We start from the raw sequence: 17482 nt of genomic DNA, 5'->3' as shown, positions 1-17482 counted from the left end.
CTATTCCGTTTGGGTTCCATCCTACGCCCAGTCACCTCAGCATGACTGTCTTCATCTAGTCAAGTACACATTAGGACTAACATTTGTCACTTGCAGTTTCTTTTTCCACCCTCTCCAGAGAAGGAAAAGTTAATGTTAAAAAACATACCTCTTGCACTCGGGAAAGAAAGAGGTTAGCTTTGTGTTAGCTCTTCGTTATTGTGAGAATTAATTCCAATGGCAAGCAGCAGCCCCCCCGTTGTCAAGTGACTGTAAGTGATACATAGTAAGTGATACACAGAATCTAAGTAGTGGTCTACATCCAGAACTGCGTTACTGCAACGAAAGGTATTACACAAAAGCTTAACCTAAGCTGTGCAACTTTGCGTGTAACTCCTAGTCACCATTAATAGATGTATGATGCAGTACACCCAGGACATGTATTTGCTCATTAGACTTTCTTCAGGAATGAAGTATCGTTGATTATATGAGCTAACCCTCCCCACAAAAACCCGTACAGTTTCTTCTCATCATGGCACAGCTCACCAGACAGTTACTACATATACAATTTTCAGCAGCTGACTAGTATAGCACCCACTCTATGGGAACACATGCGTGACCACTCTGAATCTCTCCTGAGACCCATCACATAGTGGCCACATGGCTTTTGTGGGTGCTCTGCTCTCAGTCCAGCCCAACCCACCAACTATGCCGCAAAGCCCTGCTAAGAAACTAGCACAGACAGAGGATTCTTCTGAAAGAAGTCTTGGTCACTTGCAAAGTATGGCAAACTTCAAATACTTAAAATGTCATTTCATAGGTATCCTTACTATTATTAGTACTTAGGACTATTATTCCCACCACCTTTTTCCCCTCAAGCTCATTTTCTGATTTTTCCTCTTCAACATTTGTACTCAATTCTATTTCAAGTTGTGTATGTAGGGTTTTAGTTATCTGCTATTTTGGGGCATTAAAAGATTCTGAATCATCCCACCTTCTGGGAGATTAGTAAATCCAGTGATTACCAACAAAAACGCTGCTGAATGCCTATTATCCACGTTAATTATTCAATTAAAAAATATGCTGGAGCCATCAGCAGGATACTTCCATTTCATGGTTGAATAGAAGGAAAAAAAATCTTTCAAAATTGCTCTAAAGCAATTATTTTAAAACTTGTTTTTCAGAGCTAATCTTTCTCCTGTACCTGCATGCTGGTACAATAAAACCTGTGCATGGAGGTCAATGGATGTAGCAGCCCATGCAGAAATCATGCAGTACGCATGGGGGCTTGTCTTGGTCACCCCACTAAGATGAAGCCCTCATTCATGCCCGGTTTTTTCCTTTCTGCATGGGTTACATTTTGTTTCTGCCTAACCTCTTTAGACACAAGGATGCTGCCACGTGTTGGTATCCTGACACCCTTCTGGTTTCAGTATTTTAAACATACATTTTTGATCACAAAGAGAATTTTTAGCCTAATCAAGCTAAGGACCATCAGTAATTCAGAGCCTTTAGAGTGATTTCTCCTTTCTAGCACTTCCGTGCTTCCACCTTTATTTTTCTTCCATTTTTTAATCTTGATTTTGTATTCAGAGTGCCTATAGGCCTTCTTATCATCTGGCTACAGTCTGAAATGAGATGACTGACTAAGCTGGCGAGGAAACCCAGGAGCAGGTGGAAGAATAGCCGGGGATGGAGCCCTTTCCTAACAAGTATTTACACCACAGCCAAAGCACTCACTGAAATACGTGTCCTCCCAGGTCTTTCAAGCTGATCTTAAATTCATATATGCCCTCATACTTCATCATCATGGCAAATTAAACTACTCCAAAACTCCTCCAAATCCTACTAACAAAAAACTGGGTGCATTTGAAAGGAACCCTTCATTTCTGGGATCCGTTTGTGGCACCTGTGGAATAAGTGTTAGGCAACATACAGTAGTTTGCCAAAACAAGTAATTTTGAAATTAGCTAACCCAACAAGCACTACTACATGAAGATCTCACATTACCTGTCTGAGGTTGCCATTATCAGAACATTTAGCCACTACAAGAAAAAGATGCTCTAGAACACAGGATCTGAGCAGAAAATACACCTGGAGGTATACCTGTATTAGGCAACAACTTGCAAGGCTTGCCTGCCTTTTATACTTTCAGCAGGATTTTCAAGAGGACTTTCAAATGGAAGCCACCACCATAGAACAGTATCTACGCGTCCCCTGCTTCAAGGAAGGATAGGAGCAAATAGGTTTTTTCCAAGAGATGGCGTATGCGGGAAGCCTGTCAGTGCCTTGTAATTCCAGTTATGGACTCTGCTCATCCTACCAGCAAGAGCAACATGCATGTTAACATACAAAATGGGCTCTGGGGAACAGAGCAGATAAGTGGTAGTCAGCTGTGCATGATGCAAGTGAATGGGTCAGGGATTACCATTAAAGGGGCCTGTCATACATATTTGTATACATATTTTTATACATACATATATAAATATACACACATGCTTTAAAATATGAAACAAGGATGAATATATAAGTTTCAGGCTTTCTATTTTCAGGTGCATTAACATCTGCTGTACAGACTCAAAAAGCCAAAAAGGTTAGACAAACAACTATATGCAACCTATGACTTAATATGAGAGAACTGTGTCTGCTGCCTGTCTCTGAGGACTGTTCTTTCATTTGGGGCTAACTGAAAAGGTTTCTGCTTCTTATCTATTTCTAGCCAAATGTAAAAGCTGTGACTTCAGCAAAGCACTTCAACTATCACAACCTCACTTGTTCAGAACAACATAGTCATAGCCTTCATTGGGTCGCTCCATACCTTTGTACAGCTAGCACGGACAAAACACTAGTGCTCCATGAAGAAATTTCTCCATACAAAATAGCAAAATTACTCTTCCCAGTCCAACCTGGGAACGATTCTGCTTAACCTTCAGTATCAGACTTGACAGGTGAGAATACTGCCATTTGGTAAAGCCACCCACCCATCAGCTTCATGCAGGCTCAGGTCAGCTGATGAGCAGCATTTCTATTCTCTCCTACTCAAAGCAGGGCACAGAAAAGTAACATAAAATCCAAAAATTTAAAAAACCTTTAAGCATTCTTTTTACGTTATTATTTCCATCCCCATTTGCTTTTCTCAGTTGATTAACTTTAAAAAAAAAAAAAAGGCAATTTTCAGTGCAGAGCCACTGTGTATGTGTATGTAGACGCCTGACACACCCCAGTGACTTGTTTTTATGGGAGCTGCACAGTAGTCCTTGTGTTGCCTCAGTAACAGCTCCTACACCAGGATACTTGAGGAAACCAGGGCACAGTTTAATGAGTACCATGGCACATACTCTTCTCACCTTGAGATTTACAAAGACAATATGAAGTAGACTGTGTCACCCATGACACATGTGCAAATCCCAGTGCTGTGCAGAGCCATGTGACACAGTCACTGGCACAAATTATACCAGAAAAATGACCAGATTATGTGTATTGGGTTTGGAGTTTTTTCCTAAATATCCCCATCTTTTTTTTTTTTTTAAATCCTGTCTGAATGCAATTTAATAAAACAAATGTTCTGTAAGGAAGAAAATACAGAAAAAAATAAATAAAGGGAAAAGAAAAAGAAGAAAAAAAGAGAAGTCTTATGAGCCTTTAGAGAGAATAGGGAAGATCACAGAATCATTTAGGTTGGAAAAGACCCTTAAGATCGAGTCCAACCGTTAATCTAACACTGCCAAGTCCACCACTAAACCATGTTCCTAAGCACCACATCAACAGGTCTTTTAAATACCTCCAGGGATGGAGACTCAACCACTTCCATGGGCAGCCTGGTCCAGTGCCTGACAACCCTTTCAGTGAAGAAATTTTTCCTAATACCCAACCTAAACTTCCCCTGGCGCAGCTTGAGGCCATTTCCTCTCATCCTATCGCTTGTTACTGGGGCGAAGAGACCAACCCCCACCTCGCTATGACCTCCTTTCAGGCAGTTGTAGAGAGCAATAAGGTCTCCCCTCAGCCTCCTCTTCTCCAGGCTAAACAACCCCAGTTCCCTCAGCCTCTCCTCACCAGACTTGTGCTCCAGACCCTTCACCAGCTTTGTTGCCCTTCTTTGGACACGCTCCAGCACCTCAGTGTCCGTCTTGTAGTGAGGGGCCCAAAACTGAACACAGTATTTGAGGTGCAGCCTCACCAGTGCCGAGTACAAGTGGACGATCACTTCCCTAGTCCTGCTGGCCACACCATTCCTGATACAAGCCAGGATGCCATTGGCCTTCTTGGCCACACTGCTGGCTCATAGTCAGTCAGCTGTTGACCAACACCCTCAGGTCCTTTTCCACCAGGCAGCTCTCCAACTACTCTTCCCCAAGCCTGTAGTGTTCATGGGGTTGTTGTGACCCAAGTGCAGGACCCAGCACTGAGCCATGTTGAATCTCATACAGTTGGCCTCGGCCCATTGATCCAGCCTGTCTAGATCCCTCTGTAGACCCTTCCTACCCTCCAGCAGATCAACACTCCCACCCCACTTGGTGTCATCTGCAAACTTACTGAGGGTGCACTTGACCCCCTCATCCAGATCGTTGATAAAGATATTAAACAGAACTGCCCCCAATACTGAGCCCTGGGGAACACCACTTGTGACCGGACGCCAGCTGGATTTATTTATCTCCATTCACCACAACTCTTTGGGCCTGACCATCCAGCCAGTTTTTTACCCAGCAAAGAGCACACCCGTCCAAGCCATGAGAGCCATTTTCTCCAGCAGCCAGGATTTTTCAGATCCTGCAAGGAAAATATCCCAGCTCAGTATCCACTAGATCCGTGAAGTTTTACAGTTCCCAAACCACACTGTGGGTTTCATACACTGACTTGCTAACAGAGCTAGTGTAGAGTAAAGCACAGGTGAGCTGCAAGCATACCACTGGTGGCAAAAACAGCAATGAAAAAAGCAGGACAGATGCTTTATGAATAGCAGAGATGGATGTGTCAAGATTCTCAAAAGCTGGTAGGGAAAGTTTAAGAAGTAAGCAAGTAAACAAGTTAATACGTCTTCTGTTGGTTTTACCTTTTTGCTCTGTTATTGGAACCCTGTTTATAAAAGCTATTTACTTCTCCCCTACTCAGACAGCCTAGAGGTGCCATACCAGTCTGGACTGAATGCTTTTTTTTTTTTTTTTGCCCCCTCCCCTCTTTTTTTTAACCTTTTTGCTTTTCTGGTCAGGAAACAGGCAGAGGATGAAGGCCAGAAAGCCAATTCCATAATGATTTTGTGATTTTTTCAAAGATTGCAAGTTCCTAAAAGGATTTGAAGGGTCAATAGGTGTCAAAAATACAAATTGCTCTGGAACAGCTACAGCACCTCTTCACATTTTTATAGTAATTGTTAGGGATGACAAGACATTATTCTTGGAATTAGGGGACAAATGCAACAGTCTACAGGATCTGACAGATCTGATGTGCAGAAAACAGCATTGCACTCAGAACGAGATGGCTACCTCAAATATACTATAACCCCGTTTTACAGCCAAAGCTCTGCAAATTACAAGTGATTCTTTAAAGCAGTCCACTAGTAAGATCTTTGTGAGCTTTACAATTAACTTCTCTAGGATCAGAATTTAATGCAAAGACAAGGACAATCTAAGAAGAAGAAATAGGGATCCAACAGTCAACATGAAATGATAGCCACGTGGAAAGCACAAACTCTCCAGATGCCGTGCTTGGACTTTTTCTTCCTTTAGCAATGGTGACCCCACGTCTGGCTGCTGTTTATTTTTATAGCATTTTTCAAATTACACTTCCAATTTTACTCTTTGGAGATGGATTTGACTATAAATTTCAGTGCTGGTTCAAGAGTGCCTACAGTTTGAAGGAGGGAATCCCTTCCTTACAGAGAGACAGGCTTTGACACATTGAAGATGTTAGATTTGTTTCTTACATTTTATTTACAAAATTGGATAAAGAGAAAGCAAATAAGGGCTATTACTCTTTCCTTACTCTATCCTCCCTCAAGCTTGTGGTACCTACTTTAGCCTATGGCAGGTTTAATTCTTACATATTTTGACACTGCATTCTAAACATTATTTCAGACAATTTTTTCAGTATGTGCCCTGCATTAGTCCCTAAAAAGAACTACGTAAAAGGCCAACTCCTCTTTACCCCCAGTAAAAAAATCTGGACAACTCCTATAAAGGATATTCTATAGTTATTTACAAGTACTGATCACAGAAAAGTAACACAAACCTTTCTCTGAATTTTATCACTTTATGAGTGCCTAAAGTATTCCCTTTCCTTTTTATTCTCAGAACATAATGGGAAAATGTATTTACTCAAAATCTTTCTAAAATACAAAAGAAATTAATTCAATACTATATATTCAGATAATCATGAGGAATAATATTTTTCCTGAATTCCCAAAAATAAAAGGTAAAATAGCTTCTCTCAAAACAGTTGCGTGTGTTTCATTCCCCTTTCTTACATTATTGGCATTTCCTAGTCATTTGTTGTTCACTGTCACTCAGATGTTTTACTGAAATAGACGGCAATGCTACCAGAAAGCTCTGCTAGATGACTCTGAGACAACATGCTGTATCACCTTAGATGTCTGTAACTTATGTCTCACATTTGGTAACAGTTCAGTTTGTTTTCTAGAACCCCATGTCAAGTAACCAAAATATGAGAAAAATGTATAAGCTAAGGCCTGTCTGAACTAAAATGTGCTTTAACATTATGAAATATTTTAAACAGATTTAGAAAAAAAAATTAAAAAAAAATCTGTATTTTCAGGTCCAGGATTGAAATTGCCTTTTCACCCAGACACCTTATATCTGGGTTTTATAAATGCCTTTGTTTATGTTGCTACCGTTATGTGCTATATATCCTCCTTTTTAAAATGAGTTAAATACAAAAATCAGAATGAATGAAATACAGCTGGGAAAGAGAAACTGCAGTTGTTCCCTCAATTTTATATATGCATGTAGATAGAGGCATTTTTAAAAAGCTGTATAGACTTTTACAATGTATTTAATCTAACTAGTTAGTTCTCTCGGCTAGCAGTGCTTCTGTTTGAGTATTAGTGACAGATGCTCTAACTTTTAAGTACAAAGGAGAGGGATAAAACAAGCCTTAACAGTTTTTAATCCATAGCATTCTTCTGAGGGCTTTGAAAAGATGAGTAAATATGGTTTCAAAATTCATCATGATTGTAAGGGTCATTTACCACTATATTTAAAACAGTGGCATTTTTCTTCATTACCTCTTGGTATTAACTTATGTTTCTCACAGCGTTCTCGCTTTTCTGGTGTGTACAGCAGTGTTTTCCCCTACAGACTTGAATATGTTCAGAAAATAAAAGATATGTAATGATTTGGTAAATAAGTTAGACACGGTTCTTTAACACTGGTAACTAGTACAGAGAGCTAGCTTCTGTGAGAAAAAAGCAAAAAAGATCATGAATTTATAAACATATGAATTCTCAAAGCCAACCTGAAAAGGAGAGTAGCAAAAGGAAGGAATAGGTTTCACTATGAAAACCAGCAGATAATTGTAACAAAAGCGTATTATAAAAATGAGTCATACAGCAAAGGAAGAAACAAAAAGCAAAGTGGGAGGACAAAGATACCTCTGAAAAACGCACATTGAGCTAGATAACATACACAATGCATTAAGTCTTTTAAGTACTCTAATGCAACCAGCCAAACCTGCTGTCTTTCAGCTTTTCTAAACACAATTACATCCTTTGATGAGCAAATAACTTAGGAGACACTATTACGTGCCATCCTTCAGTCCACCACATATGCACACTGTCATCAGTTAGCTTATCATACTCCCTGAACATTTGTCTTCAGTATGTGAGCCAAGAAGTAAGCCAGCACATGCTTTTCAACAAGACTTGTATATCCCACCATAATACCAGGCCACTGTTGATAGTTTCCATGCTGCTGCCATGCCCTCGGTCTCACCAGCACGTAGACAAACAGAGCTGCCTGGCTCTGTATTCCAAGACATACAGGACCACAGCATACTACGTTATTTCTTGCTTGCACCCAGAAGAAATTAAGGGATGCCTTCTCTGTTCATCTCGGGGATCACAGGATAAAGGAGGCCCCTGAAATTAATTTCTTAGTAGTAACAAAGTTAACGTAGGGGCAGTCTGTTACACGACACAGAAATGGATTCTGTTCTCCCTAATTACTAGGATAGAGACGTGCTGCTCTTTAGGCATGCAACATTTCTGTAAGGAGATTGCAATGGGAGTTTCAGAAGCTGTTTTAGAGCTGAAGTCCACAAAAGCATTAGCAGCAACTTTGTCAGACTGCATTGACACAGATCCACGGACTGCGCTGGTTCTGTTCTGACAGCCCAGTGATTCTTACATAAGCTATATTTCACTCAGGAACACGAGCACATACTGCAGAAAGCACATTTTGATGTCTAACCCACAGTAGGTCCAGAGCTTTTTATAGGCATACAGCTTTGTGAGAAAGTCCCCTGGTACTTTTAGCATCCAAACAATAGCCCAAAGGCATGTTTCTACCGTTCTGTGAAAACAATTACTGCTAAATTGTTTCAGATCTGCTGGCAATATGTTTGTAACTGGGAAAGCTACAGTTGTTGCAATGGGCACTTGGATTTACAAGGTAATTAGCGTTGACAATATTCCCAAACCTACTGTCATGTCTGAGTGGATGGCATTCCCAAACTGTGCTGGGATACATACATCCTTCTGTGCTCATAATTCCTAACGAATTACAGAAATAAAAAGGAAAGTTGTGGGATTCATTTGTTTTTGACCAAATTTGCACTGAAATTCTGTTTTTCATGCAGTGGAACGGATGGATATGTCCGATACGCAGCAGCTCTTGTTCTGTTGCTTTAAGGAACAAAACCAGGACAAACTACCACAGGAAGAGCAGCAACAGAAACACTGAATGATGAGAAATAAAGGCAGATCATTGCTGGTCAAGGAGCAAACAAGTATAATAAAAATCCATGGCGCACTCATTTTTGTGTTAAATCACTGCAGGATCATTACGGTTTGGGTAATTTTACATATACATACGTACGCAACTAAAATTATAGACATATATGATAAGAACTGCTTCATGGCCTGTCACGTAGTTCACCATTGAGGGGTTTAACTGCTTCGCTGTATAGCGATAGCAACTCACAAACAGTATGTGATGATGTGTACCATAATCAGGGAGGAATTTTCCCCAGGAATTGTTCCCAGACAGTCTTTGGAAAGTTACTACTTGGAACAAGAGCTAACATATAAGCATGACATTCCCTTTTCTGCCTCATTGCCCTCTGTATGCTAATAAAATGAAATTACTGTTTCGGAGTAAACACTCACCCATGTATTATTATTTAAAAATTGTCAAAATAACACAACGAAAAAATAACAAATGCATGAAATGAACTGTAACGTAAGATTTAAGTACAATCAATACGTAATTAGAGCTGCTGAGAAGAGGCAATGCTTTTCAGACTGTTGACCTGAAGGATATTTTTTCTTATATTTAGGCTGAGACATCTCCTTTAACTGAGATTTCAAAGTGCAGCGTTATGCTATTTCAGAAATACATAACCAAAGCAAATTCTACTATAGCACGTGGTGGTTGAGCTGAGGTGCCATGACTGAGGTTCAAAGGCAGTAACTCCACTGCTAACTACAAGCTTAGCTAATGAAGAGAATGTAAAAGCACCTCCTTAGCTTTGTGTCCCTATTAATTTACTAAAAAATAGCACACACTAATACTTGGAATCACTGTTTTGGCTAGAGAACACAGCTCTGTTAACATGAAGCCCAACTTCTTATGGAAAAGGACCCTGGCGTTGTCAGTTAACATTAAGTGCAAATTTAACTGTCTGCTTGTCTGATCTGATCACCATGGTACCCAGATGCTTTATAGACACATATGAAAACATAATCCTTAATTCAAAGAGCATGCAATCTGCCAAGGTAAATTTACACAGGGATAAACTCAGAGAGAGCTGTTATTTCAAGTGCAGCACGCAGGTCTAAGTCTGGATTAGGTAACAGCACCAGTATAGGAGATTCACACAGAAGTCAGAAGCATTAATTATTTCTTCAAAATAAACTTTGATAACCATAAACTCTGACAACAGCTGCATTAGAGACAGAAGCGTAGCTTAAGGTGGGACACACAGGACAGTCGCGATAGGTTTTGAAGGTAAACTGAGGCAAGGAATATTTTCTGGATCAAGCTGTACACCATGAATGTGGAAGGAGGGGGTGATTGCTATTCCAGCACCAGGAGGGTACCGGCATTTCCAAGATTCCTAACTCAAGCTTGCCTAAAATAAGGAAACTAAAACAATCCTTAACTTTGGTTTCTTTCACATTGCTTCTAGGTTTCCGAGAGTTTGCTATGTACTTGGATCACACAAACAAGCTTTGTTTCATAATAGAAGGAAACTAACTTAGAAGAAAGAAGGACTGATTGATTCTTACGTAAACCCTTGTTTCCTGGAGCTGAGATTTCAAGTAAAACATCAAATACTATAGTAGCATAGCAACCTCCCCACCCCCATTACAGGTGGACTGGTTGGCCAGTTCCACCTTTCCTGTTTCTCCAGGCTGCACAAACACAGCGCTTGAATAGGTAGGACTTATGTCAGCAGGGTGAACTTCCTACTTTGTGGACAGCTTGTATTTAAGAAAACAAGAGTCCTACCCAAAACAGCCAGAGGTAAACCTGTGACGTTCTGTGACGTTTATGTATGAATAGCACCTAATGTCTTACAAACTTACTTTTACACCCTCATCTTACGATGATTGGATTATTCAGCTAAGTAGAAGGCATTTGAGTGCAAGCAACACTATGCTTAGAGATTCAATTTTTATTTGCTGTTAATCAGTAACATTTTTGGAAGCACTCCAGTATTGTATCAGATAATCAAATTAACACTAAATTTTGTACCATAAGTGAGAAATAACTGCAATCAACACTATGTTATTAAAAGGCTTTGTCTCTGTATTTACAACCACAGTAAGCATACACTAGAAAACAACTGAGGCTGAATACTGGTATGCAAAAGTGTGCAACACCAATTACAAATAAGTATGTTCTGCCCCACCTCACTTTGTTCTCCCTTTTATTTGTTGGATGATGACTGCTATGTTAAATACTGGCAAGTTCCCTCTTTGATTTCCAATCATCCTTTGATGCCTCTGTTTTCCTTCCATATGCTTCTACTTTCTGCCCTTATGATTACCTTTGAGTATTTGAGTATTACCTTAAAACCAGGATGCGCATGACTTTTTCCTAAAATAAGGTTAAGTTAAAATACTTTAAAAATGGTTCATCGTTGCAAGCTGTGACTCATAGTAGAATTCATAGAAAGCCACTTCTGATGTCAAATAGTAACGCGGCAGGAAAAAGTCCTGTAATCTAGACATAAAAAGACCTGAAATTACTGCCATGCCGTTTTCTCTGTTGGGCGGCTGCCAGGTACGTGCTGCTTGTCCCCTTCGCTCTGCTTCCAGCCGAGCCGGAGTGGTGTTTGTCTGCCACCTCCCGGGTGAGTCACAGTGCTGGGGACACGGAGTGGTCACACACCAACAGGGACAAGCCGCAAGAAGAGATCTAGCCATGGTAGTGGTCATTAAACACGTTTTAACTACTTCAAAAATACTTATGGTTACAAAGTCAAACACTCAAGAATTGGAGAACACTGCGATTAGTGAACTGTGCTGCTGTATTTGTATACGTTACTTCATCTTTATCCCTCTAGCTGCAAGGCTTGTTTTGGACTCCACTTTAATCCAGTACACAGACAAACAGCATTATTCAGTTGGTTTTTTTTTTTTTGTTGGTTTGGTTTTCTGTTTGTTTGTGTGGGTTTTTTTTATTTATTTGGGTTTTTTTTAAACTTTGTTCTGCAATTTGAGTTTTTCTAGATTTCTGCTATTCTTCTGCCTGGAAATGTTGTCCAGGCAGAACTGGAGGATGTTAGTCTCTCTCTGATTTTCAGACACTTGGACACTGTTGCAGCCTCGCGGTAGGCATGCAGGAATGCCATAGAAACGGCTGCTGGACATGCGAGACTGACTGCGCACGTACTGGAGAACTGATCTGCACACATACTATACACCCAAAGCATTCAGGACATGTTGGACTCACTGTATGTAGACTATAAATGGTACATCCATAAATATCTGTCCACAAATCTTAAGAAAAAAACAATGTAACCCTGCCTCTGAGGATATCCAGCTGTCAGCTTAAACAACTTTCAGCACTATTTTCACTGCTTAATGTTTCATCATTAAAATACAGGTTTAAACAGAGATTGAGATCCAGCTTCAGATTTGATTTCATTATGGTCAATTTTCCAAAGAATCTGCAAGGTAATATAAACAAACGTTGATGAATGCTAATACTGATCCACAACAGCAAGTAGTGCTATAGAACGAGAACAACTACTTATACCGGGAAAGAACACTGGAATACAAACAGAACAAGATTTAGAAAAAGCTTGTTTGGTCTACATGGGGATTATTTATACTTCTCTTGGAAAACTGAAAAGCTGCTTTCAAAAAATAAATGAGGCAATACTGTGTTAAACAGCATTAAATGATAGCCAAATCAAGCAAATGAATCTATGTTGAGGAGGCTAGAATTCAATTCATAATTATAACATCTTATTACACTATTAAAATACATTACTGCAACTATGCAGTCCGCTACAATTATTTTCTACTATTCACCCTACTTATTCACTAATCCGTTCACCTTTGTTCTCTCTTATATACTAAATTTCTAAATCAGTTTCACTCATTAAATAAAATAATTTTAAAACCTGACACATTTCTCCCTATTCTCCAAAAAAGAAACTTCCTTGCATTGCATTACACCCACATGATTTACCACTGCATGTCACTGACTCCCTTCTTTTTAATTTCATAACAGACTGTGATCATGAAGCCCGATTCACTGGGTAATGGGACACAGAATTTCGTCCTTTGCTATTGCTGTCATAACTTATGTTTCTGTTTCTGTAATCTAGACATCTTTCATGACACATGACTCTCTGCACTTCCCATATTGTAAACCTCTACTGGGATGATAATCACCAGCACCTCAGACACTGGTAGCTGGAATAACGCCAACATAGTGTATGCCTACCATGCCTTTCTTGCACAGATTGCTTACAGCAGTCAAATGGGAAAGATGACAACAGAAGGCATGAATTGGAAACAAAGCAGAACTAGAACGAAATAAACCATATCCTCCCCAGCTACTGATGATAAACAAGCCCACTACTGGATCCAGCAACACAGAAGTGGCAACAGATCCAAAACCCAGGCTGAATCATTTTGACATATTAAGGTCTTCCATATTCCAAACCCCACAGTGCATGTATGAGTCTGACTGAGTCTCGGGTAATGAGCAAGCAGCTCACTACTCCAATCTCCTACTTCAGCACCTGTAAATCATGTATTTAGAGCAAAGAAAGGCTCTCTGTAGTGCTGTGCTGCATGTGACATAGTGATCAGAGTGAGAAAATGTCCAGAAAGAAACCTATTTCAGAGAATGTTACTCAGGCAACAGATGTGATGACACAGCTCCTACCGGTCACATAGCCATGCAGATAGTTTCACATTCCTGTCCACTGAAAAGAGCGAGCGGCTGTGTCGTGCTTAGTTGCCAACTGGGGCTAAACCACAACAGGTCCTTATAGGATACCATTTTCAGCTGAGCACTATTGCCTTCTCCTCCTCACCACCCAAATCCCCCCAGCTGCTTCCTTCACTCTTCACTACAAACTCCATTAGTACCAGTGCAGAGCACACAAAAACAAATTCAGCAGAGCTTGTTAGCTTGGGTTTTGCTTCCTTCCTCATCTTTGCCATTGATGCAACCAATTAGTGAGACACACCTCACTCTAAACCAGTGGATGTCAAATGAGGAGCAAAACCAGTTTGGCAGAAAGATTAATTTCATTCTTAATTATGGCCTATGGGAATATAAATTTAGACTACCTTCTTTTTTCAGTTCACAGAATTCCCATGGTGTTAGAAATCAGAATTTAGAAATATAAAGGGACAGATTATGGGCTCTATAGGGGTACTCAAGTACTGCAGAACTCTCAGCTGAGGAAACAACAGGGCCCACCATCACCCTGGCCGATAGCAAGACAGGGTCTCTCAGTTTTCACGTCAACATGTCTTCACATTACATATGCTGAAATTCATCTTAGAGGAGGGGTGGCACAGCCCACAGCCTCCAATAATATTGTAATGGAGTGGGGTAAACAATTCCCAGCATCCTCTGCATTCAGGTAGCTTGAGATTCAGCATTAACACATAGAAATTAATAGGGCAGTTCAAATCTAAGAGCTGTAAACATTGTCTCAAGCACTGAGCAGACATAATTATATATGTGACTGAATCTTTTTGAAAAAAGTCTCTGAACAATGTTTTTAGTGGTTATAGAGTTGCACTAAAAGGGTTGCACAAAACCTGCGATTTCATAAATAGTATTAAAAAATAATCTGCTGTGGCAGCTAAAATCACTTGGAAGACAGGTATGTCAGCTCTATTTGATAACCACTGCCCCAACTCTGTGAAAGCAGTTTCCTTTCAAGTTTGCTCCACTTTATGGTTTGCCAAGATCTTGGCCTGACAGCCTTTGAGGTTCAACGTCTATTTGTTTTAAGATCTCACTTTCTTTCCGTTGTTTTTTTCTAAGTGACACATAATTTTTAAATATTTCTGCTTGGAAAAAATAGACAAGTACCACTGAACTGTAGGTATAGTAGTCTTGAATTCATGTTCAGTTTCAGATTTGTTTTCAGTTTCCGCAACACTCACTTACAGAGCAGTATAATCCACAATAGTTTACTCCTTAACTCATAGCTTGCCATTAAGTATCATGTCAATTACTGAGCTAAGCATGAATCACTACAGCATAGTACATATTAGCAATGTCCTGGTGCTTTGATATCACAAACTGTCTGAAAATTAAAGTGCAGCCTTCCCAAGCAGACAGGCCTGTAATCATGTCTTCACTGTTCCAGTTACGCTGGGCTAGAAGCCTTGAGCTACTCCACTCAAGATGACTCAGCTTCAGAAGGAAGGGAAGGAACAGCCACATTCTAAAACAACGTTTGAGCTACGCAGAAGGAATTAGCAACTAAGTAATTGTAAGCTTAGCTGCTGCATCCCCATTATTTGCTCCCATACCATCAACAAGAAAGCTCCAAATCAGCCTGTCAAATGGGTCAACTAACATAAACTTACAAGGCTACTGAACTCAAGCCAGTAGACTTTTGCGTGAGGCCCAAATTTAAGTTACAGCGAGGCAAAACTTGAGTTAAGCTAACACTGTTATATCTAAACTCTAAATTTAAGACAAGGAAACATTCTAAAGTTACTTTGAAACATAACCCATCATTTACATACAGGTTTTGTAAGTAATAGTGCCCCTTGTGAGATTCACACCAAAATACAAACATCTTCATTATCACACAGTTGCGAAAAAGATCACATTTAACTGCTAAACAAGGCAAGCTATTAGGGCTGAAGTAGTAAGGTACAACGTATTGATAAGAATTTAAATTTTAATTTTCTTTCTGTACATTACTGCTCCTTTTAATTTTCTCCAACTAACACATTAGAGTTAAGACCACGAATTAGAGCTGCAACTCATTCAAGTTGCCACAGCAGCACTTGACAGAAAGGGAATAGGCACTAGCTGTATTTACAGCAGCTGGCGTTCTGCCTGAGGTCTGCTCTATGCATGGAATTACAGAAATCAAGAACACCACCAGTTTAAGAGATAGCAGATTATTTTATTATGTGGGATGAGGAGCTATAGGAGGTAAGGAACAAAAGTCTTAATGACGTTCGGCATCACTTATTAGGCATCACTCTTTACTAACTCCTTCTGTTAGACAAGCAAGAAGTCATTGGTGCTGTGATCATTCAAAAACACCTTTCTCGTTCTATGAAACTAAAGAAGGCAATCCCAAAACCAGAAGCAGCTAAAATTAGACTAGAAATACATTTGAACAAAAAGCCAACTAGAACAAAATTTCAACCAGGCCAGTAAGACAGCTGACACTCTAAACCTAGAATAACATACATATTATCTAATTACAAGTTTCACCAGCATTGCTTTAAGCGATTACTTACAAGGAATTGGTTCCTAGATGGGAAATGGAAAAACATTACACTGATGAATTGGAAATGCAGGTTTTTGCAAAGAAATTGTATTTACGTATCAAATATTCTCAAAACAGAATCTGCTGTGACATGGAAGAAATAGCCCATAAGAAACAACAAATTAGCCTCATATGACAAAAATCACTATTCTCCAAGAAATCAGAGAACAGGACAGCTTATCTATCACAACAGACTGATAGGCATGTTTGTATTTCACTTCTGAAGAATAACAGAATCAAAATTCTTCAATACGGAGAAGAAAAATGCTACTCCACAGATTGGTCAAATAAGTTTACTATCTGCTCCCTTTTTTGGGGGGGGGTCAAGCTTCAGAAGAAAAGGTTACATATTATGTTGTTCTTATGTCCTCTTTCCACACATTACTGTGATTTAAGAAGGTGACTTTTGGAAGATGAGGATGAAAGGAACCCAAAGAGTGCTAGTATCAAGTTACTTCAAGTATTTCTCCATAAATATGACTGTATCATACAATTTCAAGAACACTTACACTGCTGTTGTGAAGGCAGTTAAGTCAGCTTTCACCTTGGTATCTGCCAAGCCTCCTTCAATGAATGTGTTTCATATAGCAGACAGTTTCTCTGCAGTGGCCCATTCAAAGCCCTTCTCTCAGGGACAGACTCTGGCGATTATTTTGCAAATAAAGTTAAGTAGCTTTAGGGGGAGCTGTCTCCTGTGTCCTTGAGGTCTTTTGAGACGATGACCTCTTAGCCTGTCTTTTGAACTTGCCTCCTTGATTAACGAGAGCTCTTGTGAGGTGGAAGGGAGGGGTCTACTGCTAGCAGACATTGCTGACGTTACCTCACCAAGGGCAGAGTACCGGCTTGCTGCAAAGACGCGACTGTTCAAGAGGCAATGCTTCGTTAACGAAATAGCCCGTGACGAGCCCGCAGGGCCAGGGCTACAGGTCACCAAAACCTCCCAGTTTCTGCCCACTGTCCTTCAGAGTTTCAACAATAAGCGCTCCGCCAGGAAACAGGGACCGACCGATAGGAGAAAACGCCCACAATGCGACCCTTACAAGCGCCATGAGTACGACGACGGCGGCCCACAAGGCCCAACCTGGCCGCCCTTCAGGGAGCGCCCCGCTCGCGGCTCCGGGGCGAGCCCCGGTGCTTCGCCCTGCCCCTGCGCGGCGGGAGGCAAGCGGGGTGGCCCGCGGGAGCCAGGCCCGCCCCCCACAACGCCGGGGAGAAAGGCCGGGCCCCGCCGCGGGTGCCGGGCCGACGCGCCCGCCTCGCCATGGGAGCCTCCCTCGGCCGCCTCCCGCCGGGACGCGCTCACTGACCACTTCCGCCCCGGGGACCG

At 40.7% G+C, this 17482-nt stretch overlaps 1 protein-coding gene across 1 annotated transcript in view; it reads right to left on the bottom strand.

Annotated features, from left to right (window-relative positions):
• HIPK3 (homeodomain interacting protein kinase 3) overlaps positions 1-17458 on the bottom strand; it is a 115620-nt gene extending 98162 nt beyond the window's left edge. Inside the window, exon 1 of the mRNA XM_087744151.1 lies at positions 16665-17458. The gene's annotated coding sequence lies outside the window, so the exon portion shown is untranslated. The remainder of the gene's footprint in view (positions 1-16664) is intronic.
• Between the last annotated feature and the right edge of the window lie 24 nt (positions 17459-17482).

This window comes from Nipponia nippon, unplaced genomic scaffold (assembly GCF_047370975.1).
Source record: "Nipponia nippon isolate SJK-2023a ecotype South Korea unplaced genomic scaffold, ASM4737097v1 scaffold_10, whole genome shotgun sequence".
NCBI classification, from domain to species: Eukaryota; Metazoa; Chordata; class Aves; order Pelecaniformes; family Threskiornithidae; genus Nipponia; species Nipponia nippon.
This window is presented reverse-complemented; position numbering and strand designations above follow the sequence as displayed.